The 27942-nt window shown below is 38.2% G+C and overlaps 1 pseudogene; it reads right to left on the bottom strand.

Annotated features, from left to right (window-relative positions):
• Positions 1 to 2112: 2112 nt before the first annotated feature.
• Positions 2113 to 3931, bottom strand: LOC101715568 (RNA-binding protein EWS pseudogene; annotated as a pseudogene).
• Between the last annotated feature and the right edge of the window lie 24011 nt (positions 3932 to 27942).

Here is a 27942-nt window from a genome sequence, read left to right as displayed (position 1 = left end):
AGTTTTAGAGAGCATGAACCCAGCATTTCGGATATCTAGCAGCTTGAGAGTTATAACATTTCCCTTGTTTGGATTATTTTGGTTATTTGGATTACTTGGTGCCCTATATCACTGGTGCCAGGATCTGCATATTCTGTTCATTCCTCTGGGTGGAGAAGGGTAGAGGGAACAATTTATGCACAAGAACTGAGGAATTTTGGAAGTAACTTGACTTCAATGTGGAAATAACTAACTTTTAAAGGTCCATTTTATAGTGCCAGTTACAAGCTCACTTTTTTCTAAATTTCTAAAGAATGAACATAGAGGATTAATTATAAAACTCTAAAAGACATTTTCACTGAAATACTTTGTGAATGATTCTGATAAGCAAAAATATTTTTGATGAAGTGAATGGATAATATTTGACTTTAACAAATATCAAATCTTACTAGAAAAAGATATGTGTGAAAACATGTCATAAAAACAGAGTAAATCATCTGTAAAAGAAATGTTTCCAGGCCTTGAACTTATTCACTGAAGTGATGAAGAGGGAAAAAGGGATGGTGAGAATAAGGAATCTTTGCTAGTATTTCAATACCCAGAAATTGATTTTAGACTATAAGCTTAGATCTGTATGTACACTGGTAAAGTACTTAGACTTGTTTTTTACAAAGTTCATATTCTATTGCACAGCAATTAAGCTTTATAGAGGTGACAGTGTATGGTAAAAACTAGAGGCAGTTGTCAGGCTTGAACTGGTCATGAAATGGTTAATGAATATGCCCTTTAATTCCAAGCTACAATTTGACAAAATACAGAAAATCACAACAAAACAGGCAGTGCAGGTGCTGCCTTGTGCAACAAAATCATGCTATCCTGAAGCAGATAGAACACAGAACACAGGATTTAATGTTCCCATCATTGATTTAACAATTACAAAGTACAACATCTTTTTAATGCCAAGTCACCTGAAAATATCCATACATATGACTTGATTGCTGCATGGATCTCAACCACAAATATTTATTCTGATCCCTATATGTGTCCCATGCCCTATAAAGTTTCCTGTCTTTTCTTGTTTGGTACTGACAGCTTCTTGTTTTCCATCAGTCCACCTCTGCCCAGGTGAATAAAGTCTATACTTCTTTGCTTTCACTAGCTTGCTCAGGTGGTCATATTCCTCCACTATTTGTTACAGTAGTAAGATAGAAGTCATACAAATATCTTTTTGTTATAAGTGGTAGAAAGGATGCATCTTGGACTTGGAATTGCTTCATCACTTCTAGATAATGTGTATTAGGATTTGACATTAACCCAACAGGAGAGGGAGAGAAATAAGCATACAAGGACAGATGTGTGCAAAGTATTCAGATTTATATTTTGGTGAAAGCCATCAATGTATGTGCATCTTCTAGCTATACTATAGGAATATATTAATGATTCACTGGAAACACACCTTTTCACTGATATCTTTATTATTATTATTATTATTATTAATTGGTACATTTTAGGTACACAATATAGTGACATTCATCATTTGAAGATTGTAACTTACATAATATATCTTGGTCCTTTCTTCCCCATTCTCCTACCCTACCTTCAACTCCACCACCCCTCCCTATTTATGAAGACTTTGTTTCCATTTTATCCTATTCATATATTAACTCCATTTGCATCTTTCCTTTCCCCCAACCCTCCCAATTCCCCTTTCCCTTTGCACCTTTTCTTCCTATTTCACATTATCTATATACTTTTTAGTCCTTATTTACACTTTGAGTTTCTCACACCCAAGAAATGATTCAGCATTTACACGTCTGTCCTATATATTTCACTTAAGAGTAGGACCTCAATGTGCATCCATTCAGCTATAAATGTCTCTAATTTCTCACTCTTTATGGCTGAGTAGTACCCTGTTTTATATTATTTTATTTACTTATTTATTTATTTATTTATTTTTTTTACCATTTAACTTGTTTTAATGTTTCTTCACAAATGGTGAAAAATACTAAAGTACAGACAAGGAATAATCATAATGTTGTGGCCAACATTATAAGTATGGAATTATAAATTTAAAACATTTTCTGGTTTAAAAAATAAATCTGGTAGTCAATGCAGCTCTGCGGGTCTCTGTGTCTAGCAGGGCCGGTCTCTGTGGTCCTGATAGTGCTCACCTTTTTCCATTTTCCCAGGTCCTCCACATCCACCTCTTCTTCCTCCCATTTGTTCCATCAAAGCTCCAGGGGGCCCCCCTTGACCACGTCATCTTCCTCCACCAAAGCCACCTAGGTTGATGCCACGGCCACCATGAAAGCCACCTCTGTCTCCACCACGGCCACCTCTGAACATTCCACCAGGACCGCCATGGTCCATTAGGCCACCTCTTCCTCCCTGCATACCACCAGGGCCACCTCTGCCATGATCACCACCTGGGGGTGTGAAGGGTGGTGGGAGGAAGCCTTCAGGTTTTGGGGCGTTACACTGGTTGCATTCTGTTCTCCAGGCAAAGTTCTGGTTTCCACTACCCGGATTAGGACACTGCCAGTCTCCAGCTCCATGCTGGATGTTTCCTCCTCCAGATGGGTTTCCTCGGGAACCCCGGGGCCCTCTTGGAGGGATGCCTCCTCTGTCTCCTTCATGACCTCCCATGCTACCCATGGGTCCCCAAGGACCTCCTGGGCCACCTGGACCTCCACAGAGTGGTGGTGGCATCCCTCTGCCCTCATGGGGTGGCATGCCACCTCGCATGCTGTCCATTGGAGGCTTCTTCCATACAAGGGAGACTTTAAATTTGCTTCCTTGAAAGTCTTTCCCATCAAACCACACCACAGCAGCCTTGGCAGTCAGTGGATCTTCATAGGACACTGTGGCATTACCTTTGGGCTTTCCTGTTTCCTTGTCCAGGTAAATATGGATCATGGGTTGCCCAGTTCTCTTGTTAATCTTAACAACCCTACATTGCTTACAGAAGTCTGCCAGATCATCAAGTGTCACATTGTCATTTAATCCTTGTATGTAAATTGCACTGTTGTCAAGAGTCTTCATCAGGATCTATGGGAAGGCCTAGATCAAGATCTGGTCCTTCATCCATGGGTCCAGCAGGCTTATTGAAGACACTTCACTCTCCAGCTGCTGCCCGTAGCTGCTGCTCTGTTGGCTATATTGACTTGGAGCCTGGCTGTAGGATCCAGTCTGGGGAGGGGGGGTAACAAGTGTGAGGCTGCTGCCCATAGCTGCTTTGTTGACCATAGCTACTCTGCTGTCCATAGCTGCTCAGCTGCCCATAGGTGTTCTACTGAGAGTAACTGCTCTGATCATAACTAGTCAGCTGTGTAGAGGAATAGCTGGTAGGAGGATAGGATGGAGGTGCGGTGACCGGCTGCATCGGGTAGCTCCCAGGAACCTGGGGATAACTGTAGTTACTCTGTCCATATCCTAGGCTGGGCTGGTTATAACCCCCTGTACTAGATTGAGGTTGATTAGTCTCAGTAGGCTTGTTACCATCCTGTGGTTTTGCAGGTGCAGTAGCTGCTGCCTGTTGTCCATAGGCTGGATAAGCAGGCTGAGAGCCATACGCAGACTGAGCTGTATAAGAGGCCTGGGTGGTGGTCACCGTAGCAGTGGTGGTGTCGTAAGCACCAGTGCCATACCCTTGGACAGACTGGCTATATGCCTGGGGGGCAGTTGGAGTAGTATAACCAGTGGGAGGCTGTCCATAAGAAGTTGCGTACAAAGTCTGCCCATAGGTGGCAGTGGTCTGAGCCTGGGTATAGCTGACATCAGTAGGCTGTCCATAGGTTCCATAGCTTTGTTACACATATGCCTGGGTGGTCTGTGCATATCCTTGAGTTGGCTGGGTGGTATAAGCACTATAGCCCTGCTGGGCTGCAGCTTGGCTGTAGGTACTATAATCCGTGGATGCCATTTTCTCTTCTTCCTCCTCGTTCTCTCGACATCCGTCCAGTACTCCATTTTATAAAAAAAATAAACAAACCACATTTTCTTTATCCAGTCTCTAATTGATGGGAAATTGGGCTGTTTTCAAGTTTTAGCTATTAAAAACTGCTGGTATGAAAATGGGTTCACATATATAACTGTGGTATGATCCATTTAATTCTTTGGGGAAGATACCCAGCAGGGGAATAGCTGGGTCAAATGGGACCTCTAATCCTAGTACTTTGAGGTATCTACATGCTGATTTCCACAGTGGTTGCACCAGTCTACACTCCCACCAACAGTGGCACAGGGTTCCTTTTTCCCCACAGCCCTACCAGCATTTGTTATTGGTTGATTTCTTCATAGCAGCCATTCTTTCTGGAGTGAGGTGAAATATCACCATTGTTTTTACTTGGATCTTTTGAATGAGCAGCGATGTTGAACATATTTTCATATGTTTATTTGCTATTTCTAATTCTTTGTCTAAGAAATGTCTCTTCATTTCACATGCCCATTTTTGGATTGGGTCTTTAAATTTGGGAGGTCTGATTTTCTTAAGTTCTTTATGTATTCTAGATAGTAGACTCTTGCCTGAGGAACAGCTGGTAAAATTTTTTCCCACATTGTGGGTTGTCTCTTCATGCTGTTGGTGATTTCTCTTCTTGTGCAGAAGCTTTTTAATAAGAAGATATCCCATTTGTTGAGTCTTTGTGCTAGTTCACATGCAACTGAGGTTTTGTTCATGAACTCTTTTCCCATACCAACATCTTCAAGAGTATTACCTATCCTCTCTTCCAGCTGGTTTAGTGTTCCTGTTTTAATATTTAGATCTTAAATCAATTTCAATTTTTGTTTAGTACATGGTCAGAGATATAGGTTTAGTTTTAATCTTTGGCAAGTTGAAACCCAATTTTTCCAGCACCAATTATTAAAGAGGCTATCTTTCCTCCAGTGAAGGCATTTGGCTCCTTTATCAAATTTGAAGTGACTGAGTCTGTCTGGATTTGTTTCTGCATCTTCTAATTGGTTCTACTGATCCTCAGGTCTGTTTCTTAGCCAGTACCATGCTTTTTTATCACAGTATCTTTGTAGTATAGTTTCAAGCTGGGGATTGAGATACGCCCTACCTTGTCCTTGTTGTCTAGAATTACTTTTGCTATTCTAGGTCTCTTCTTGTTCCAAATGAATTTTTGAATTACTTTCTCAAGTTCTGTGAAGTACACTGTTGGTATTTCAATTGGGATTGCACTGAATCTATATAGCAGTTTTGGATGTATGACCTTTTTTACTATATTGGTTCTTCCTACCCAGGAGCAAAGGATGTCTTTCAATTTTCTGATGTCCTCTTTGATCTCTTTTTTTCAGAGTGCTATAGTTTTCAGAGTAAAGGTATTTGATGGTTTTTCATAGGTTGATTCCTAGATATTTCATTTGTTTGGATGCTATTGTGAAAGGTGTTATTTCTCCAGTTCCTCTTTCAGTGAGTTTTTTGTTTGTTGTTCCTGAACAGGAAAGCTATTGATTTTTGTGTGTTGACCTTGTATCCACCTACCCTACTGAATTTGATTATTAAGTCTAGAAGACTTTTAGTGGAATTCTTGGAGTCTTTTATATAGAGTGTCATGTCATCTGAAAATAATGACACTTTGACTTCTTCATTTCCTATCTTTATTCCTTTTATGTCTTTCTCTTGTCTAATTGCCGTGGCTAAAGTTTACAAAACTATATTGAACAGGAGTGTTGATAGTGGATATTCTTGTCTTGTCACTGATTTTAGTGGGAAGGATTTCAGTTTTTGACCATTTAATATGATATTGGCTGTTGCTTTTTCATAGATGACTTTCATCAGGTTGAGATAAGGACCATCTATTCTAATTTTTTGTGGGGTTTTTATCATGAATGGGTGTTGGATTTTTTTGAGCAATTTTTCTGCATCTATTGAGATGATCATACGGTTTTTGTCCTTGACTCTATTAAGATAGTGTATTAAATTTATTGATTTGTTTATGTTGAACCTTAGCTGCATCTCTGGGATGCATCCCTCGTGGTCAGGATGTATGATATTGACGATCTTCTGCATCTTGTTTGCTAGTATCTTACTGAGCATTTTTGCATTCTATGTTCATTAGTCAGACTGGCCTATAGTTCGCTTTTGTGGTTGAGTCATTCTCTGCTTTGGGGATCAAGGTGAGGCTTGCTTCTAGGAATGAATTTGGGAGTATTGCTTCCTTTTCAATTTCATTGAAGAATTTAAACAGTAGTGGCAATGGTTCTTTCCTAAATGTATTGTAAAATTCAGCGGTGAAGCCATCAGAACCTGGGCTTTTCTTCATAGGAAAGTGTTTAATTATGTTTCAAGTGTTGTTGATTGATATTGTGTTGTTTAGAATTTTTAGTTCTTCATTCAACTTTGGTAATTCGTATGTATGTAGGAATCTGTCCATTTGTTGTGTGTTTTCCATCTTATTGGTGTATAGGTTCTCAAAGTAGGTTTTGATATTCCTCTAAATTTCTGCTTTGTCCATTGTAATTTCACTCTTTTTTTTCCTAATTACATGTATTTGTGACTTGACTTTCCTTTTGTGATAAGGTCAGCTAAGGGTTTGTAAGTTTTGTTCATTCTTTCAAAGAATCAATCCTTTGCTTCATTGATTTTTTTGTATCATTCTCTTAGTCTCCATTGCATTGATTTCTGCTCTGATCTTTATAATTTCATCCCTTGTATGAGTTTTGGGTTTGCTCTGATCTTCTCTTTCTAGAAGCTTGAGGTTTGGCATCAGGTTGTTTATTTGAGCTCAGTATGTTTTCCCAATATGAGTATTCTTTGCTATGAATTTCCCTTGTAAGACTGCTTTCATTGTGTCCCATGGATTCTGATATGTTGTATTGGCATTTTCATTTAATTGTAGAAAATCTCTGATTTCTCCTTTAATTTCTTCTATGACTCATAGGTTATTCAGAAGTGTGTTGTTATATTTCCAGGTGTTTATGAAATTCTTGCAGTTTCTATTGCTATTGTTCTCCAATTTCATGGCACTATGGTCTGATAATATACAGGGGATAACTTCTCTTCCTTTGCACTTACTTAAATGTGTTCTATGAGTGAGTATGTGGTCTGTTTTGGAGGACAACCTGTGAGCACCCGAAAAGAATATTTCTTCTGATTTGGTGGGGTGGAACACTGTGTAAACATCTGTTAAGTTCATTTATTCAAGAGTTTGATTGAGTTCTAGCATTTTGTTGTTTATTTTTTGTCTAGTTGACCTATCTATTTGTGGCAATGGGGTATTGAGGTTCCCCACTATTATTGTATTAGTGCTTATTTGATTTTTCATGTCTGTTAATCTTTGTTTTATATAGTTTTGTGCACTAATATTTAGTGCATCTATATTTACAACTTTCATCTCTTCTTCTTCAATAGTTCCCTTTCCAAGGATGGAGTGTCCTTTCTCTTAATTGGTGTTGGTTTGAAATCCACTTGATCTTTAAAGAGGGTATCTAGTCCTGCTTTTTTTTCAGGTTCCAGTCCCATTGAGTATTGTTTTCTACACTTTAACTTTCATTCTATGAGTTTTTTTGAATTAAGTGTGTTTCTTCACCCCCATACAACGCTCTCTAAGCTGGGACCGGCCAGGAGAGACAAGCAGTTTGAAGCTCTGTGGCCATCCTGGGCCATGCCGAAGCCACGGTGAGGTCCGATTAGCCGTGCAGGCACCTCCAACACCCAGTCCCCCTGCCCCATGCACCTTCTACATTCTGGCTTTTCAGCTACCTGGTCCCAAACTACAGAGGCACAGGAGATTATAAAGACACTTGTCCTGAGCACCACAAGATAGAGCAGAAGTTAGTAACAGAAAGAGAGCCTCTCAGGCTCCTCAATGAAAACTGAAGCTCAGCAGAAAAGTAAAGAGAATCTCTACAATAAAGGCACATCAGACCACTGTACTTGGTCTGCTGCTGGCTTGCTTAGACTCATTGACTTGTATATGCACAGGGATTCCTATATTGCCTACTGTGACACCAGAGACATACCCTGAAGGAGGCCCATAATTTTCATTGCTATTTGCAAAAAAGAAAAAAAAAACTTTTTCTCTTATTTTTAATTCTTAATTTTTACTTTTTTTCTACTCTTCAAAGTTTTGCTTTTCTTTCTTTTATCTTTTCTTTCTCTCTCACTCATTCTCTTGCTGTCCCACATTGCTTCTCATCTCCCCATTTGTTCCTTTCTGCACTGAATTCTGATTTCTCCCTTATTGCTTTTTTCTTCTCTTTTTCCTTCTCTTATCATTAGGTTTAAAGGAAAGTAAATTCAGTATCTAGCCTCCCTGTTGCTGTTAGATGATTCTATTCACACCCATGTTCTTCTGTTCTGACTTTTTCTCTTGCCTTTAACAACTTCTTAGAGTTTGTGTGATCTTTCTGTGTCTTCTGGCCTCACCGCTAATCTTACCTGTTCTTTCTACCTGTCCCTCCCTCCCCAACTCCTTTTAACTCCCCACCCCAAAGGGGAAAGATGCTATATTGAAGAGTTTATTCATTATAAATTTATGTTGGGTTGGTGCACGGTTTTAATTTAACTCACTTAGTTAAAAGTGATAGATTAATAACTACCACAAATTGTCATTTTCTAAGCTGTGCTTGATGCTATGGTATTGCTGACTATGTCATTTGGGCTAACATGTTGTGATTGATCTAATTAGTTTTCCTTCCTGGTATAAGAAAAATAAAATAGCTTCAGAGTCATTAGAGTCTCAAAACCCAAACACAAGCTATATCTGGGAGACACCTCTGAAAAGCAATCATTCCACAAGGGTTTTAAACACAAGCAACAAAGATACCTACATTAAGCAATTTTGAAATATCAACCAAGGAATTAAACCAAGGACAGTACCAAAAACAAAAATGAGAAGACACTTAAGTAAGGCACAAACTCAGGCTTCCACACCACAAAAAGGAAATTCTGGGGGAAATGAGGTGGAAAAGTCAGACAATCAACCACTTGGACACCCTGAACTGATAGCACAGGAAGTAACAAAGCAGATGCATGAGGCTCTAGAAAATTTCAAAACAGAAATAATCTCCCAGATAAATATGGACATGGTGAGCAGAGTGAAAGACATGATTAGAAGCTCTAGAGCAGAAACAGATAAGAAAATAGATGAGATCAGAAACATGCTGGAAGCCATGAATGCCCAGCATAAGAAAGAAATGGAAACCATGATCGCCCAACATAAGAAAGAAATGGAATCCATGAAACTGATTCAAACAGATATTCAGGAGATTAAAAATTCCATTGAAAGCATGCAGAGCAGACTGAGAGAATCTGAGGACAAAATATCAAATATAGAAGACAGGATTGCAGTTAAGGACCATGAAAACAGAGATTTCTTAAAGACAGTAAAGGACCATGAGAAATCAATCCAACAGCTGCTAGATGATGCAAAGAAGAATAACATAAGACTCATAGGAGTCCATGAAAAAACAGGAGAAAGTACAATTGACATAAAAAAAAACTGTTCACAGAAGTAATAGTAGAAAACTTCCCAGACAGAGGTAGAGAATTGGACATACAGATAAGTGAGGCATATAGAACTCCAACCAGCCATGACCCCAAAAAATCTACACCTAGACATATAATAGTCAAGATGCCAGAAACCCAACAGAAGAACAAAATTCTACAGGCAGTTAGAGAAAAGAAACAAATCACCTACAAAGGAAAGCCCATCAGAATCATGGCAGATTTCTGAACACAAATCCTCAAATCAAGGAGAGCCTGGAGTGAAGTATTTCAAGCCCTAAAAGAAAATAACTTCCAACCTAGACTGTTGTATCTGGCAAAATTATCTTTCAAAGTTGATGGGGAAATTAGATACTTCCATGACAAAGAACACCTGAGAAATTTTGTGAACACCAAACCAGCACTCCAAACAATTCTAAACAGTATCCTATAAAAAGACAATGAAGGTCACAACTCCATGAGGCCCAGCAGAGAGAAGGCACCATGCAAGTTAAGACACTAAAGTGAAAGGGGGGGGGGGATAAAAAATAAAAGAGCCAACAAGAGTAAAACATCTTCACAAGGATGAGTCAATATCTGTCAATTATAACTATTAATGTTAATGGCCTCAATTAACCAATGAAAAGAAATAGACTGAAAGAATGGATTAAGAAGCAAAACCCAGTAATATGCTGTATACAAGAAACACACCTAACTCAAAAGGAAATCCATAGACCGAAAGTAAAAGATGGAAAACAGTTCTCCATGCAACAGGAACCCAGAAAAAAGGAGATGTAGCAATCTACTTTGCAGACAACATAGATTTCAAACCAAAACCAATTAAGAGAGACAAAGATGGTCACTACATCCTTGTGAAAGGAACAATCCAAGAGGAAGAGATGACAATCATAAATATATAAATATGAATGCCCCCAAATATACAAAACAAATATCAATGGACATGAAAAACCAAATAAGCACTAATACAATTGTAGTGGGGGACCTCAACACCCCTCTATCACAAATAGACAGAACATCTAGAAAAAAATTTAACAATGAAATTCTAGAACTGCACCAAGCTAGTGAACAAATGGACTTAATAGATGTTTACTGAGTTTTCCACCCCACAAAATCAGAATACACATTCCTTTCAGCTGCACATGGGTCATTCCCCAAAATAGACCACATGCTAGCTCATAGGACATATCTAAGTAAATGTAAAAGAATTAAAGTTATTCCCTGTATATTATCAGACCATAGTGCAATAAGATTGGAGATCAATAACATAAGAAACTGCAAAACTCCCACAAACACATGGAAATTGAACAACCCTCTCCTGAACAACCAATGGGTGACACAGGAAATTAAAGAAGAAATTAGACAGTTTCTACAAATAAATGATAATGCCAGTACAACATACAGGAACCTGTGGGACACAATGAAAGCAGTTCTATGTGGGAAATTCATAGCAGTGAATGCCCATATTAGGACAACAGAGAGAACTCAGTTAAATAACCTAATGCAGAACCTCAAGCTCCTAGAAAAAGAAGAGCATAACAAACCCAAAGCTCATACAAGAAAGGAAATTATAAAGATCTAAGCAGAAGTCAATGCAATGGAGACTAAGAGAATGATACAAAAAAATTAATGAATCAAAGAATTGGTTTTTTGAAAGAATAAATAAAATCAATAAACCTTCAGCCAACCTTATCATAAAAAGGAAAGAAAAGGCACAAATACATGCAATTAAGAATGAAAAAGGTGAAGCCACAACAAATCCACCAGAAATTCAGAGAATCATGAATACCTACTTTGAGAACCTACACTCTAATAAAATGGAAAACACAGAAGAAATGGACAGATTCCTAGATACATATGAATTGCCAAAATTAAATGAAGAAGGTAGAGAAATTCTAAACACCCCAATTACAATGAGTGAAACTGAACATGTAATAAAATATTTACCAACAAAGAAAAGCCCAGGTCTTGATGGCTTCACTGCTAAATTCTACAAGACATTTAAAGAAGATCTATCACCATTACTCTTTAAACTTATCAAGGATATTGAAAGGGAAGCAAGGCTTCCAAATTCATTCCTGGAAGCAAGTGTTACTTTGATTCCAAAATCAGGGAAAGACCCAACCCAAAAAGAGAACTACAGACCAATCTCCCTAATGAATATAGATGCAAAAATCCTGAACAAGATACTGGCAAACAGAATACAGAGGGTCATCAAGAAGATCATACACCCTGACCAAGTCAGATTTATGCCAGGGATGCAAAGATGATTCAACATACATAAATCAATAAATGTAATGCACTATATTAACAGAGTCAAGGACAAAAACTATATGATCATCTCAATAGATGCAGAAAAAGCATTTGACAACATCCAACACCCATTCATGATAAAAATGCTACAGAAAATTGGATTAAAAGGTCTTTATCTCAACCTGATTAAGGCTATCTATGAAAAACCAAGAGCCAACATCATACTAAATGGTCAAAAACTGAAAACTTTCATGTTAAAATAAGGAACAAGAAAAGGATATCCACTATCACCACTCCTGTTCAATATTGTTCTGGAAACATTAGCCATAGCAATTAGACAAGAGAAAGAAATAAAAGGAATAAAGACAGGAAAGGAAGAAGTGAAACTGTCATTATTTGCTGATGATATGATATTTTGTATAGAAGACCCAAAAAGCTCAGTCAAAAGTCTTCTAGATCTAATTGACAGATTCAGTAGAGTAGCTGGATACAAGGTCAACATTCACAAAACAAAAGCCTTCTTATAGGCAAATAGCAGACCCATTGATAGAGAAATTCAGGGAAAAAACTCCTTTTACAATAGCATCCAAAAAAATGAAATATCTAGGAATCAATGTAACAAAAGAAGCAAAAGACCTCTACCCTGAAAACTACAGCACTCTGAAGAAGAAGATCGAAGAGGATACATGAAAATGGAAAGACATCCCTTGTTCCTGGGTAGGAAGAACTAATATAGTGAAAATGGCTATACTTCCAAAACTACTATATAGATTCAATGCAATGCCAATTGAAATTCCAACAATATACTTCACAGAACTAGAGAAAATAATCCAAAAATTCATTTGGAAGCAGAAGAAACCTAGAATAACAAAAACAATTCTAGGCAACAGAGACATGGCTGGGAGCATCACAATCCCCAACTTGAAACTATACTAAAGCTACTGTGATAAAAACAGTATGGTACTGGCAAAGGAACAGACCCAAAGATCAGGGGAATAGATTAGAAGATGCAGAAACAACTCCAGACATACTCAGCCACCTCATCTTTGACAAAGAAGCCAACCACCCTCATTGGAGGGAAGATAGCCTATTTAATAAATGGTGTTGGAAAACCTGGATTTCAACCTGCCAGAGATTAAAACTAGACCCATACCTATCACCACACACTAAACTAAGATGGAAGTGGATTAAAATCTCAATATTAAGTCAGAAACACTAAACTTGCTGGAAGATAATTTAGGTAGAACTCTTGATGACGTTGGCATAGGAAAAGATTTTATGAACAAATCTTCAGTAGCACGGGAGCTAGCACAAAGAATCAACAACTGGGATCTCATCATATTAAAAAGGTTCTGTGCTGCAAGAGAAACTACCAACAGGGTTAAGAGACAACCTACAATGTGGGAAGAAATATTTAGCAGCTGTAGCTCAGACAAAGGTCTATCAAGAATATATAAAGAACTGAAAAAAATCAGACACCCCAAATTCAAAGACCCATTTCAAAAATGGGCATCTGAAATGAACAGATATTTCTCAGACAAAGAGGTAAAAGCAGCAAATAAATATATGAAAAAATGTTCAACATCACTGGTTATTCGAGAGATACAGATGAAAACAACACTGAGATTCCACCTCACCCCACAAAGAATGGCTGCTATCAAGAAATCAACTGATAACAAATGCTGGTGGGGGTGTGGAGAGAAAGAACCCGTCTCCATTGTAAGTGGGAAGGTAGATTGGTGAAACCACTGTGGAAATCAGCATGAAGATACCTCAAAGAACTAGGACTATAGGTCCCATTTGACCCAGCTATTCCCCTACTGGGAATCTTCCCCAAAGAATTAAAAGAATCATACCACAGTGATATATGTGCACCTATGTTTATAGTGGCACAGTTTGTAATAGCTAAAGCTTGGAAACAGCCCAAGTGCCCATCAACTGGAAACTGGATAAAGATGTGGGGTTTTTTTTTATAAAATGGAGTACTACTCAACCATAAAGAATGAGAAACTAGAGTCATTTATAGCTAAATGGATGCATATTGAGGCCATACTCTAAGTGAAATAAATAGGACACATGTGTAAATACAGAATAGTTTCTCTAGTGTGAGAAATTGAAAGTGTAAATAAGGATGAAAATGATTAAAATGAATAATTGATAATTTGAAATAAGAAAAGGTTCAAGGGTTTGGGGATGGTGGGAGGGAAAGGGGAAAGGGAAGAAGGGAAAGGTAAAATTATGAGAAAAAATGGAATCAAACTCTGTGTAAATAGGGAAGGGTGGAGGGAGTGAAGGGTGCACAGGTAATGGGAGACAAAATAAGATCTAAGATACATCATGTTCTGGTACAAACACCCAATGATAAATGTAAATGTATTTTATACCTAAAATGTACCAATAAATATATATATAAAAAAGTGTTTCTTGTATGCAGCATATCGTTGTTTCATGCTTCTTGACCCATTCTGCCAGTCTATTTCTTTTGATTGGTGAATTGAGACCATTAACATTGATGATTATAGCTGATATGTTTTGACTTATCCTTGTCATGATTTTTTCTTTTTGTTGGATTCTCCCCCTTTGCATTTAATGTTTTTCTTCCCTGATGGAATCATTCTGCTGGGTTCCTGGGGTTGTTATCTTCATTTTCTTTTCCTAGGATATTGTTTAAAAATGTTTTGAGTGCTGGTTTTGTGTTCAAGAAATTCCTTAGGTGTTCTTAGTCATAAAAGTGTCTTATTTCTCCATCAATTTTGAAAGATAGTTTTTCAGTGTTCATCAATCTCGGTTGGAGGTTTGTGGGAAATTGTAGAATTTAGTTACCTAGTTGTAAGAATTGATCACAAGAAGTGTGTTAACTGAGAAAATTAAGAAGTCATTTCTGGGTAGTTCCACAATTCTGTTTGTTAAAAGAATACCAGGAAACTTTAAAAGTTTCATGGGAGAAAAACAGGTTTTCCTAGTTTTCTTATTTACCATTGCCCGGGATCAGAGAACCATGACCCAATGACTCTACGGGTGGTGAGAGAGATACGACTCACTATGTACCTCTGTGATGTTTGCAGTGGGTCAGTTGGCTTGATTTCTGCTGAGGTCGTCCTGTTTTCTTGATGCCATCTGATAAGAAGAGGGCTGTGGTGTGCTCTTTGATGCACAGGATTGGTGAACAGAAATGGGGGACTTGTAAATTTGCCTGTAGATTTTATGAGTCACTTAATGTCACTGGTTAACTCCAGAGGTTAAAATCAGAAAGACAATAGCCAGAATAACTAAGCTGCTTTCCTACATGTATAAAAGCCTTACTTCTTTCCTTTGTGATTGTCGAACAATGTCAGAGAAATAAACTGTTGTTCATCCCCCAGGTTGTCTCCCATCTCCTTTTCTTTCTTTAAAGGTCGGTGCTGTCCGGGGTCTCAGGTCTCCTTTTAGAGAGACCACCCACAGGGGTTGTTGTCTTTTTGAGCTTTAAATACTTCACTCCAGGCTCTTCTTGCCTTGAGATTTGTGTCAAGAATTCTGCTATGATTCTGATGGGCTTTCCTTTGTATGTGATTAGGTTCTTACTCTAAGTGCTTGTAGAATCTTGTTCTTCTGTTGGGTTTCTGGAATTTAAACTATTATATGCGTAGGTATAGATTTTTTTGATCATGGATAGTTGGAGTCCTATATGCCTTACTTATCTATATGTCAAGTTCATTTCCCAAGCTTGGGAAGTTTTCTGCCATTGATTCTGTGAACAGTTTTTTTTTTTTTTTTTATGTCGTTTGCACTCTCTCCTGCTTCTTCATTGACTCTGATCTGTCTTATTATTCTTTGCATTCCAGCAGCTGCTGGATTGATTTCCCATGGTCTGTTACTATTTTTAAGAAATTTTTGTTTTCCTGGTCACTAGTTGCAGTCCTGTCTTATATATCAGATATTCTGTCTTCACCTTGGCTCATGCTGCTGCATAAACTTTCCATGGAGTTTTTCATATCCTTGATATTTGTTTGCATCTGTTTAATGGATTCCATTTGTTTTCTACACTGGGATTCCATCTCTTTCCTCAGTTCCTCTATTTTTCTCATCTGTGTCTGCTTTGAGTTATTAATCATGACTTGCACTATGGACACAATCTTTGGTGTTATCTGAGAAATTATTTCTTATTTCATTTTTTTCAGATCCTCTTTTGTTTCCAGTTCTTGGAGTGCAGGAGTTTAAGTATCAGATTGTTCCATCTCCTTGGCCTTTGAGGGTGACTTATGTGATCTGGAAATCTGCTTTTGAGACTTGTTTATGTGTCTTCTCATGTCAACAAATGCACCCTGCTGGGCCTTTGTTGAGGCAACTTTTTTCCATTCTCAGCAAGCCACAGTGATGCTTTTTCTCTGTTCCTCACCACTGTGCCACTTCCTGTTTCCAGAATGGTGGCCTTTTGGGTTCCTGCTCTGCCCTGTTGTCCTCCCATGCTTCTTACTGGATCCTGTGCACATTTGTGATGGTACCTATTTGTGCCTCTGACTGGCGCCTGACTCCTGTGTAGCTGCTGCCTAGGAGGGCCCTTGGCTGAGTCATTCATGTTTAAATGGGCTTCTGGCTGGGGTCTTTGTGAACTTACCTGTGGTATCTGAGCAGGCCTTGGCTGTTGCTTGCCCACCTGTGTAGCTCTTTTCCAGTTGGGCCTTTGGTGAGGCCCTGGCTGGTACCTGCCCAAAACTGCTCAGCTCTGGTCCACACAGGTTTCTCACTGGGATCTGTGTGCCCTTACCAATGGAATCTGGGTGGGCCTCTGGCTGGTTCTTGTGGGCCTGTTCAGCTCTTCTATAGGTGCACCTTGGCTGGGCCTTATGAGCCTAAGCTACTGCGATCTGAGCAGGGCCCTCAGTGCAGCTCTAGTGCACATGAGCTTCTTGCTGGGTATCTGCACACTTACCAATGGAATCTGGGTGGGCCTCTCCCGAATATCTTAATAGTAGAGATCTGATAACTTTCAGATTCATTTTTGGTGTACACTGTTGCTTTATGTCTCATTTTAAATTGACCATTAATGAAATGCAGTATTTTAGTTGTAAATTTCTCAGTACTTCCATCTCAAGGCCTATTTATTTTTTATCTTCAGTTAAATTTTTGTTCCCCAGAAAGGCAGTGTTACCAGATTTGGGGTTGCTGGAATCTCCTTATGGAGGTCATTTCTATGTTCTTTCTGTTGTTGTGAGCAAAGATTTGTTCAAGAGAAGCACTAATGGTAGCAAAATTTCACTTTTACTAATGGTAAAATGTACAGATCAAGTTCAAGGCAAGTAAATATTGGAAAAGGAGCATACCATACAGCATGAAGGTGGTCCACCAGGCAAGAATGGATACAGTGGCAAAAACTCAATGTGTACTGTCCTTTCTGTATCACCTACTCCTCAGTCTGACGTCAGTCCTAGGCTATCCTACTGAAAATCTGCTCAAGTTCTCATGAGAAGTCTGTGTGCAGGGCCTTGGAAACTGTTTTGCACATGTGTCCTGGGATTTTGTAATTAACATGTGATGCATACTTTCCCACCCAGCCTTGCCTTACCCTAAACTCCTGTCTCATTTCCCCCTGAGAGTCACACATTTCCATACTTCTCTATGGGATGATGAGGGATTGGAGGTCTCCATCTTCATACACCTGCTAAAAGGGGCTGTAGGTGCTACGTACTGGGGAGTCTAGCTCTCCAACTACCTTGGAGTATTGTGGTTCCTTGGCTGGGTTGAAGAAAAAAATCTGTCAGAAGATAATGAGAAAAGTTTGTGACTACTGAGCTGTGTTCAATGGGAGAAAGAAAGTAACTTTGCCATTGTGTTATAGTTGTAGAACTGAAATAAGAGGAATGGATCTGACTTCCATGATTCTTGTGGTGGACAAAGGCAAAGAGAGAGTTTGGTAAATTATTGAGAACCTGAAATCCTTAGCCTTGGCCACATTACTCACATAATGGATTTAATTAAAAACAGGAGCCTCAATACAGGTGCCCATTTAAGCTGTGGTGAATTAGGGTCATTAGTGACTCTACTTATCTGCACCTGGGGAAATACTGGAGTCTTGCTCTCTGAAGAGGTGCCTCAGTTCTTCCAGAAATTCTCAGGAATAGCTTTCTTCTTAGTCCTGTGAAAATTTTAGTGACTATTTCCCATGAAACATTTTTATATCATGTCACTGTATCATTTAAGCAAGGAACAGAATGGCTCCTCAGGAACTGGGAATAAGGCTAGGATTTGAGGGCCTGTAGCACTACCCTTCTTGCCCCCTTATCAGCCTTTTGACTTCCCAAAGAGACCTTAGATAGGTCTCTTTAGGATCCTGTGCACAGAATGACAGCAACCTTCTTGCAAAGTAGACAACCTCTAAGAGTTGTAGACTTTCCTGCTGGTGTTTTTTAGATGATTACTCATTAGTCAGCAATTTCCTTCTTTCCAAATTTATGCATGGGCATGTAGCATCAGAACAGCATGTTTGGAGCCAGGGATTTAGCTCAGTGGCACTGCATCTGCCTTTCAAGAGAAAGGTCTTGAGTTTGATCCCCGGTACCACCAAAAGAAACATGTTTGGAGTCTGTATAGATATATAGCTTCTTGACTTTTCCTAATATCAATTCCCAAGTAATAGCTATGAGTTCTGCTTTTTGAGCAGAGGACTCTGAAAAAGGAAAAGTCAGCCTTAAGGACCTGTTGTGAACTGACAACTGCACAATTTGCATTTTGATATCTTACTTGGACAAAGCTACTTCCATCATTGAACTACACCAACTCACAGTCTTCAAGGGACAGTTCACTGATGTCCTGCCTGCTTGCATAGATATGGGAGGTCACTTATTCAAAAGAGTTGCTAACTTGTACGTATGTAGGCATTAGTGAGGTAGAATTAAAAATAGTACAAGTTTTTATAATAATGTCAGGTATGTCTAAGAGCATGGCCTGATAATTGGTAAGCCATTCCTCTGTTAACCACAAGTAACCATTTGTCTCCAGAATAACCCTGGCATCATGAAGGTCAGAACTTTTTGTATTTGTCCCAAAGTTAAGTTCAAAACTTGCTCTGTTAGCATAGCTATAGATACAACTGAACTCATGCAGGGTGGCCATGTAGCAGCCACTCCATCTAACTTTTTTGAAATGTATGCCACTTGACAGTGCTCTTGTATTAGCCTTTAGGTTAAGACATTAGAAGCAATTCATCTCTTTTCTGATATGTAGAAGAAGAAGGGTTTCTTTGTTTCAGGTATTCCCATTGCTGGAGCCTGAGCAAAGGCATGCTTCATTTCTTTTCTTTTCTTTTTTTTTTTTTAGTTCTTTTATTGGTACATTTTAGGTATACAATTGGTTTACATTTATCATTGGGTGTTTGTACCTGTACATGATGTATCTTGGTTCTTATTTTTTTCCCCATTACCTGTGTGCCCTTCATCCCCTCCACCCTTCCCTATTTACATTGATTTCATTTCTATTTTTTTTTCTTTTCTCATAGTTTTTCCTTTCCCTATTTTCCTTTTCCCTTCCCCTCCCTTCACTCCTTTGTCTTTGGATGTTTTTCCTATTTCAAATCATCAATTATTCATTTTAATCATTTTAACTCTTGTTTACACTATCATTTTCTCACACTAGAGAAACTATTTGGTATTTACACTTGTGTGTCCTATTTCACTTAAGAGTATGTCCTCGATATGCATCCATTTAGCTATAAATGACTCTAGTTTTTCATTCTTTATGCCTGAGTAGTACTCCATTTTATAAAAAAAACACATTTTCTTTATCCAGTTTCCAGTTGATGGGTACTTGGGCTGTTTCCAAGCTTTACCTATTACAAATTGTGCCACTATGAACATGAATGCACATATATCACTGTGGTATGATTCTTTTAATTCTTTTGGGAAGATATCCAGCAGGGGAATAACTGGGTCAAAAGGGACCTCCAGTCCTAGTTCTTTGAGGTATCTCCATACTGATTTGCAAACAGGTTGCAACAGTTTGCACTTCCACCAACAATGGAGAAGGGTTCCTTTCTCCTCACACCCCTGCCAGTATTTATTATTTGTTGATTTCTTGACAGCAGCCATTCTTTCTGGGATGAGGTGGAATCACAAGGTTGTTTTCATCCACATCTCTCGAATGGCAAGTGATGTTGAACAATTTTTCATATATTTATTTGCTGCATTTATTTCTTTGTATGAAAAATGTCTGTTCATTTCAGATGCCCATTTTTGAATGGGGTCTTTGAATTTGGGGGGTCTGATTTTTTTCAATTCTTTATATATTATAAATAGCTGTCCTTTGTCTGAGGTACAGCTGCTAAATTTTTTTTCCCATATTGCAGGTTGTCCGTTAGCTCTGTGGGTGGTTTCTCTTGCAGTACAGAAGCTTTTTAATATGATGAGATCCCAGTTGTTGATTCTTTGTGCTAGTTCCCATGCTGCTGAGGTTTTGTTCATGAAGTCTTTTCCTATGCCAAAGTCTTCAAGAGTTCTACCTAACTTGTCTTCCAGCAAGTTTGCTGTTTGTCTTAATATTTATACATTTAATCCACTTTGATCTTAATTTACTGTTTGGTGATCGGTATGGGTCTAGTTTTAATCTCTGGCAGGTTGAAATCCAGTTTTTCCAACACCATTTATTAAATAGGCTATCTTTCCTCCAATGAGAGTGGCTCCTTTGTCAAAGAGGGGGGGCTGAGCATGGCTGGAGTTGTTTCTGGATCTTCTAATCTATTGCGCTGATCCTCTGGTTTGTTCCTTTTCCAGTACCATGCTGATTTTATCACAGTAGCTTTGTAGTATAGTTTCAAGTTGGGGATTGTGATACCCCCAGCCATGTCTCTGTTGCTTAGAATTGCTTTAGCTATTCTGGGTCTATTATGATTCCAAATGAATTTTTGGATTGTTTTCTCTAGTTCTTTGAAGTATATTGTTGGAATTTCAATTGGCATTGCATTGAATCTATATAATAGTTTTGGAAGTATGACCATTTTCACTGTATTGGTTCTTCCTACCCAGGAGCAAGGGATGTCTTTCCATTTTCTTGTATCCTCTTTGATCTCTTTTTTCAGAGTGCTGTGGTTTTCAGTGTACAGGTCTTTTGCTTCTTTTGTTACATTGATTCCTAGATATTTCATTTTTTTGGATGCTATTGTAAAAGGAGTTATTTCCTGAATTTCTCTCTCAATGGGTCTGCTACTTGCTTATAAGAAGGCTATTGTTTTTTGAGTGTTGACCTTGTATCCACCTATTCTACTGAATCTGTCAATTAAGTCTAGAAGTCTTCTGGCAGAGTTTTTGGGGTCTTCTATGTAAAGTATCATATCATCAGCAAATAATGACAGTTTAACTTCTGCTTTTGCTATCTTTATTCAATTTATTTCTTTCTCTTTTCTAATTGCTATGGCTAATGTTTCCAGAACAATATTGAACAGGAGTGGTGATAGTGGACATCCTTGTGTTCTTCCTGATTTTAGCTTGAAAGTTTTCAGTTTTTGACCATTTAATATGATGTTGGCTGATGGTTTTTCATAGACAGCCTTAATCAGGTTAAAGTAAAGACCTTCTATTCAAACTTTTTGTAGAGTTTTACTCATGAATGGGTGTTGGATTTTGTTGAATGCCTTTTCTGCATCTATTGAGGTGATCATATGGTTTTTGTCCTTGACTCTGTTAATATGGTGTATTACATTTATTGATTTACGAATGTTGAACCATCCTTGCATCCCTGCCATAAATCCGACTTGGTCATGGTGCATGATCTTCTTGATGACCCTCTGTATTCTGTTTGCCAGTATCTTGTTGAGGATTTTTGCATCTATATTCATTAGGGAGATTGGTCTGCAGTTCTCTTTTTGGGTTGGGTCTTTCTCTGGTTTTGGAATCAAAGTAACACTTGCTTCCAGGAATGAATTCAGAAGTATTGCTTCCCTTTCAATTTCCTTGATGAGTTTAAAGAGTAATGGCATTATATCTTCTTTAAATGTCTTGTAGAATTCAGCAGTGAAGCCATCAGGACCTGGGCTTTTCTTTGTTGGTAAATATTTTATTACATTTTCAATTTAACTCATTGTAATTGGGGTGTTTAGAATTTCTCTACCTTCTTCATTTAATTTTGGCAATTCATATGTATCTAGGAATCTGTCCATTTCTTCTGTGTTTTCCATTTTATTGGAGTAGAGGTTCTCGATGTAGGTATTGATGATCCTCTGGATTTCTGCTGGATCTGTTGTGACTTCCCCTTTTCCATTCTTAATGCATGTATTTGTGCCTTTTCTTTCCTTTTTTTGATAAGGTTGGCTAAAGATTTATCGATTTTATTTATTCTTTCAAGAGACTAACTCTTTGATTCATTGTTTTTTTGTATTGTTCTCTTAGTCTCCATTGCATGGATTTCTGCCCTGATCTTTATAATTTCCTCTCTTGCACGAACTTTGGATTCATTATGCTCTTCTTTTTCTAGGAGCTTGAGGTTCTGCATTAGTTTATTTATCTGAGTTTTCTCTATTTTCCTAATATGGGCATTCACTGCTATGATTTTCCTGCATAGAAGTGCTTTCATTGTGTCCCATAGATTCCTGTATGTTTTACTGGCATTTTCATTTACTTGTAGAAACTGTTTAATGTCTTCTTTAATTACTTCTGTGACCTATTGGTTGTTCAAGAGGGTGTTATTCAGTTTCCATGTGTTTGTTGGGGTTTCACAGTTTCTTATGTTATTGATCTCCAATCTTATTGCACTATGGTCTGATAATGTACAGGGGGTAACTTCTATTCTTTTACATTTACTTAGACATGTCCTATGAGCTAGCATGTGGTCTATTCTGGAGAATGACCCATGTACCGCTGAAAAGAATATGTATTCCAATTTTGTGGGGTGGAACACTCTGTAAACATCTATTAAGACCATTTGTTCAATAGCTTGGTTCAGTTCTAGAATTTCCTTGTTAACTTTTTGTTGAGATGATCTGTCTTTCTGTGATAGTGGGGTATTGAGGTCCCCCACTACAATTGTGTTAGTGTTTATTTGGTTTTTCATGTCTATTAATATTCATTTTGTATAGTTGGGGGCATTCATATTTGGTGCATATATATTTAGGATTGTCATCTCTTCCTCTTGGATGGTTCCCTTCACAAGGATGTAATGACCATCTTTGTGTCTCTTAATTAGTTTTGGTTTGAAATCTACTTTGTCTGCAAATAAGATTGCTACCCCTGCTTTCTTCTGGGTTCCTGTGGCATGGAGAACTGTTTTCCATCCTTTTACTTTCAGTCTATGAATTTCTTTTTGAGTTAGGTGTGTTTCTTGTATACAGCATATTGTTGCATTTTTCTTTTTAATCCATTCTACCAGTCTATTTCTTTTGATTGGTGAATTGAAGCCATTAACATTGAGGGTTATAATTGATATTGATTTATCCTTGTCATGATGTTTTACTTTTGTTGGCTCTTTTGTTTCTTATTTTTCCCCTTTTCCCTTTAGTGTCTTACCTTGCCTGGTGGCTTCCCTCTGTTGGGTCTCATAGAGTTGTGACCTTCATTGCCTTTTTCTAGGATATTGTTTAGAATTGCTTGTAGTGCTGGTTTGGTGTTCATGATATTTCTCAGGTGTTCTTTGCAGTGGAAGTATCTAATTTCCCCATCAATTTTGAAAGATAATTTTGCAGGATACAACAGTCTAGGTTGAAAGTTACTTTCTTTTAGGGCTTGAAATACTTCACTCCAGGCTCTCTTTGATTTGAGGGTTTGTGTTGAGAAGTCTGCTGTGATTCTCATGGGCTTTCCTTTGTAGGTGATTTGTTTCTTTTCTCTAACTGCTTGTAGGATTTTGTGTTTCTGCTGGCTTTCTGGGATCTTGACCATTATATGTCTAGATGTAGATTTTTTTTTAATCATGTCTAGTTGGAGTTCTATATGCCTCACTTATCTGTACATCCAATTCTCTACCTCTGGGATGTTTTCCACTTTTACTTCTGTGAACAGTTTTTCTATGTCAATTGTGCTTTCTCCTACTTTTTAATGGATTCCTATCAGTCTTATGTTATTCTTCTTTGCATCATCTAACAGTTGTTGGATTGATTTCTCATGGTCCCTTACTATTTTTAAAAAATCTCTATTTTCATGGTCGCTAACCACGATTCTGTCTTCTATATCTGATATTCTATCTTCAGATTCCCTTAATCTGCTGTGGATACTTTCAATGGAATTTTTGATCTCCTTTATATCTGTTTGAATCTGTTTCATGGATTCCATTTCTTTTTTATGTTGGGCAATCATAGTTTCCATTTCCTTCCTATGCTGGGTATTCGTGGTTTCCAGCATGTTTCTGAGCTCATCTATTTTTTTATCTGTTTCTTTTCTAGATCCTCTAATCATGTCTTTCACTCTGTTTACCATCTCTGTAGATATCTGGGAGATTATTTCTGTTTTGAATTTTTCTATAGCCTCCTTTGTCTGTTTTGTTACTTCCTGTGCTATCAGTTCAGTGTATCCAGGTGGTTGGTTATGGGACTTTTCCATCTCATTTCCCCCAGGATTTACCCATGGTGGGGTGGAAGTCTGAGTTTGTACCTTGCTTAAATGTCTTCTCATTTTTCTTTTTGGTACTGTCCTTGCTTTAACTCCTGGGTTGATAGTTTGAAATTGCTTATGGTAGGTATCTTTGTTGCTTGTAAGTAGAACCCTTATGGAATGATTGATTCTCAGAGGTGTCTTCCAGATATAGCTGGTCTTTAAGTTTTGAGTCTCTAATGACTCTAAGGCTATCTCATTTTCCTTATACCAGGAAGGTTCATTGACTAGTTCAATAACAACATCTTAGCCCAAGTGATACAATCAGCAACACCATTGCATCAAGTACATCTTCAAAAAATGACATTTTGTGGTAGTTATTAATCTATCACCTTTAGCTGTGTGAATTAAATCAAGATTGAGGACCAACCCAACATATAGCAAATGAACTCTTCAATATAACATCTTTACCCTTCGGGATGGGGCATGTTTCATTTCTTTAAAAGCATTGTCAGTTAATTCATTGACTATAGAAGATAGCTGTTTTTACCATTTTGCTCTGTATGACCCCCATTTATTTTATCATAATTAATAGAGCTCTTAGTCAACCTTGCCATCCCTATGGTAAGAGTAGCTATCATAGCAGACGTCATTTTTAGTCCATGATGACTATTATACTTCCTGTTTGGTTTGTTAAAGGTACAATAGCCTCTTGAGGGTTGTTTCTTTCTCTTCTCAAAGCATATTGCTCATTTTCTTAGTTGTTAACCTCTTGTAGAATTCTGTCTTTCTTTTGTAGCACAGCAAGTTGACAAAGTGAATTGAACACCTCACCATGATAAGTCAAAGTGAGGATCACAGTTTGGAAATCCATCTGCAAACTTACTAGGATCCTCTGAAATTCGACCCAGCTATTCTGTGCAATGATGGATATCTGCAACTGAAAAGGGGAACTGAACTCAAGTAGTCCTACCTGTTCTTGGGACATCTCTCAAGAGCAGGATAAATCATAAGTTGGGGGACTAAGAAACAACACTGGATACATTCTGTGGAACTTAAAGCTGTCTATGTTCATCAAACGTGATTTAAATCTGTCTAAGGGGTATGATGAGGGGGCTGAGGAATACTAGGTTCTTCTGGGGAACTAGGCTGTAGTGGAGTTCTTGAGTCAGTTGGAGGGAATGAAACTGATTTACTGGCTTAAGGCTTGTAAGGAGGTTGAAGAGACAACATTGTTTTCTTTATTAAGCAGATATGGGAGATTCATATGCCCCTGAGAGACAGGTGGGGATGTGAGGACCGGATCATAAAAGATATCTCACTCTTCCCTGGGATTCACTCTAAATACCATATTTTCTGGGCTTTTCTGAGTTAAAAGGTCAAAAATGCTGGAACATAATGGATTTTACTCCACCTTCTATGTTTTAAGCAGAAACAATTTAATTGAAAATGAGTCTCATAATTTAAATTGCCTTCCCATACCCAGTTCTCACCACTTCCTAATTCATACCGAACCCAAACCATGTTCGATAATAGATACGTTCCTTTTAGGTTCAAACCTTTCCCACTGATCAAGGATATGCCCTAGCACCAAGGTTGGTAGAATCTTCAGAGCATGGTTCATGAGTTTTCTTGTGGCCTGCCTTGGGGGCTATAGAGAGAAAGACAACTAAATCTCAAGTCCTTAGGATGATGTTCCAAACAGAAGTAGGAGACCCAATTTAAACTCACAAAACTTCCCCTGTGATATTCAAGTATTTTCAGATGGACATCTCTGCCTGAAGCAAGGATGGCATCAATGTCTTTCATAGATGCATACAAGAAATCCCTACTGAGAACTTTTTTCTCCACACTGAGGCACTCTAACTCATTAGAGAGAGGGATGTTGAGCCACATGATTACTCTAGCCCTTCAAAACTCCCACTGAAATAGGAGACTGCCCCTCAATATGGAGTTGGGCAATGATGGGTTAATTGTGTTATTAGGCAACTATGGGTTAACTAGCTAACTATGCTTTTTGTAAAATGTACCTGAGTAGCCATTACAACTTCTGAAATCTGTCAACAAAGGAGCATAATAGAACCAGAAAGTCCTGCCAGAACTCTTTGTTTTACCCCCCTCTACTGCTACTCCCACTGAAGTAGGAGACTGCCCCTCAATATGGAGTTGGGCAACGATGGGTTAATTGTGTTATTAGGCAACTATGGGTTAACTAGGTAACTATGCTTTTTGTAGAATATACCTGAGTAGCCATTACAACTTCTGAAATCTGTCAACAAAGGAGCATAATAGAACCAGAAAGTCCTGCCAGAACTCTTTGCTTTACCCCCCTCTACTGCTCACTGCTCTGCTTTGTGTAAATCCTGCTTGGAATATTACCAGGGAAACTCCAAAGGATTTAAGCTTCATATATGTAAAAAGAAATATATAAAGAACCAAAGCTTCTATGTGGGGCTCTCAAGACTGACAGGAGTCACTTACTGAGCCACTGGCATTAAAACCCACTTTTTGCTCCTATCTTTATATTAAGAGTAGTTTGTCCAGAGCCCTCAGAATTTATTGCTTCACCATGAAATCAGGTTGTAATCCCTCCCCACTTGGACTTCCTTAGCCATTTTGAGCCACTTGATGGCTCTGCTCAAGCAGGGTGGAACCACTTGAGGAATATTATCTGTTACATTCACCCTGAGAGTAAAATCTTTGGTACTTAGTTTAAGGCAGTAGAGATAGAAAGCTTTGTCAAAAGAAAAAAATACAACCATCCCTTCAAAAATTCTAAGAACTAGGATGGCTCTACCTTTGAATAACAGTCACTTGTTAAGTTTTATTGGCTGATTATTTGTTCTACTCAGCCCATTAGGCATATGTTTCTAAAGTATCTGCTTTTTTTTTAGAAGAAACAAGGAAAGGATCTAGCTTAATTCAAAAGAAAATAGAGGAAAACCACATATTCCTTATAATCACAGGCTGGTTTCCTTGCCACAAAGGTAAGATTTCCTGGTGATCAAAAGGCCAGTTGAAAAAAAATTGTAAACAAACATGGCAGAAATCATGTGGCTGATCCAAAATTGGCAGCCAGTCATGTGACCACATGGCAACCCTGACTAAAATAGCACCCTGAGGAAGAAAGAGTCATCTAGAGAAAAGGGAGGGTGGAACTTTGGGTTCAAAAGAAGTAAATTGTGGTAGGCAGAGAGCAATCTGATTTTCCAAAAATGTAGCAAATATCATGGAAAACAGAAATTTAGGGACACAAAGGCATAATGACAGACTGTCTGGCTATTTAACTTGTACATGAGTAGTGACTGAATGGGATAAGGAAAGAATATGGGTGACAAATTTGAAGACAGCTTGCAGGCCTCCTGTGGCTTGAAGGAAAATATGAGTTCTTGCATTCCCCTCACCCATCCCACATGTTGGGAAAAGCAAGAAACAGTTCCAAGTTTCATGCAAAATGTCTTGAGTTCCCCAACCTAGGGGAGAGAGACAGGAAAAAAAGGAGGAAAACAAACCTTCCTGGAATTTTAGAGAGAAACAAAACAAAATGTGTTCACAGGGCCTTAACTATTCCTGGCAGGCTGGAAAGAAGTTACCAGCATTTTGGGTATTTAAATCTACTTCTGGAGGTGATTTCTAGGTTCTTTCTCTCCTGAGCAAAGAATTTTCAAAAAAAGTACAAATGGTAGCAATGTTTCACATGTATTAAAGACAGGAAAAAGAACAGACTCTTCAGAGTGATGTTGGACCAAGTAAAACTAAGGAAAATGCATCATA

This window comes from Heterocephalus glaber, unplaced genomic scaffold, assembly GCF_053883595.1.
Source record: "Heterocephalus glaber isolate CG9 unplaced genomic scaffold, H.glaber_assembly_v1.0 deba00001613, whole genome shotgun sequence".
NCBI lineage: Eukaryota > Metazoa > Chordata > Mammalia > Rodentia > Bathyergidae > Heterocephalus > Heterocephalus glaber.
Note: the sequence above shows the minus strand (reverse complement) of the source record. Positions and strands in the feature narration are given on the sequence as shown.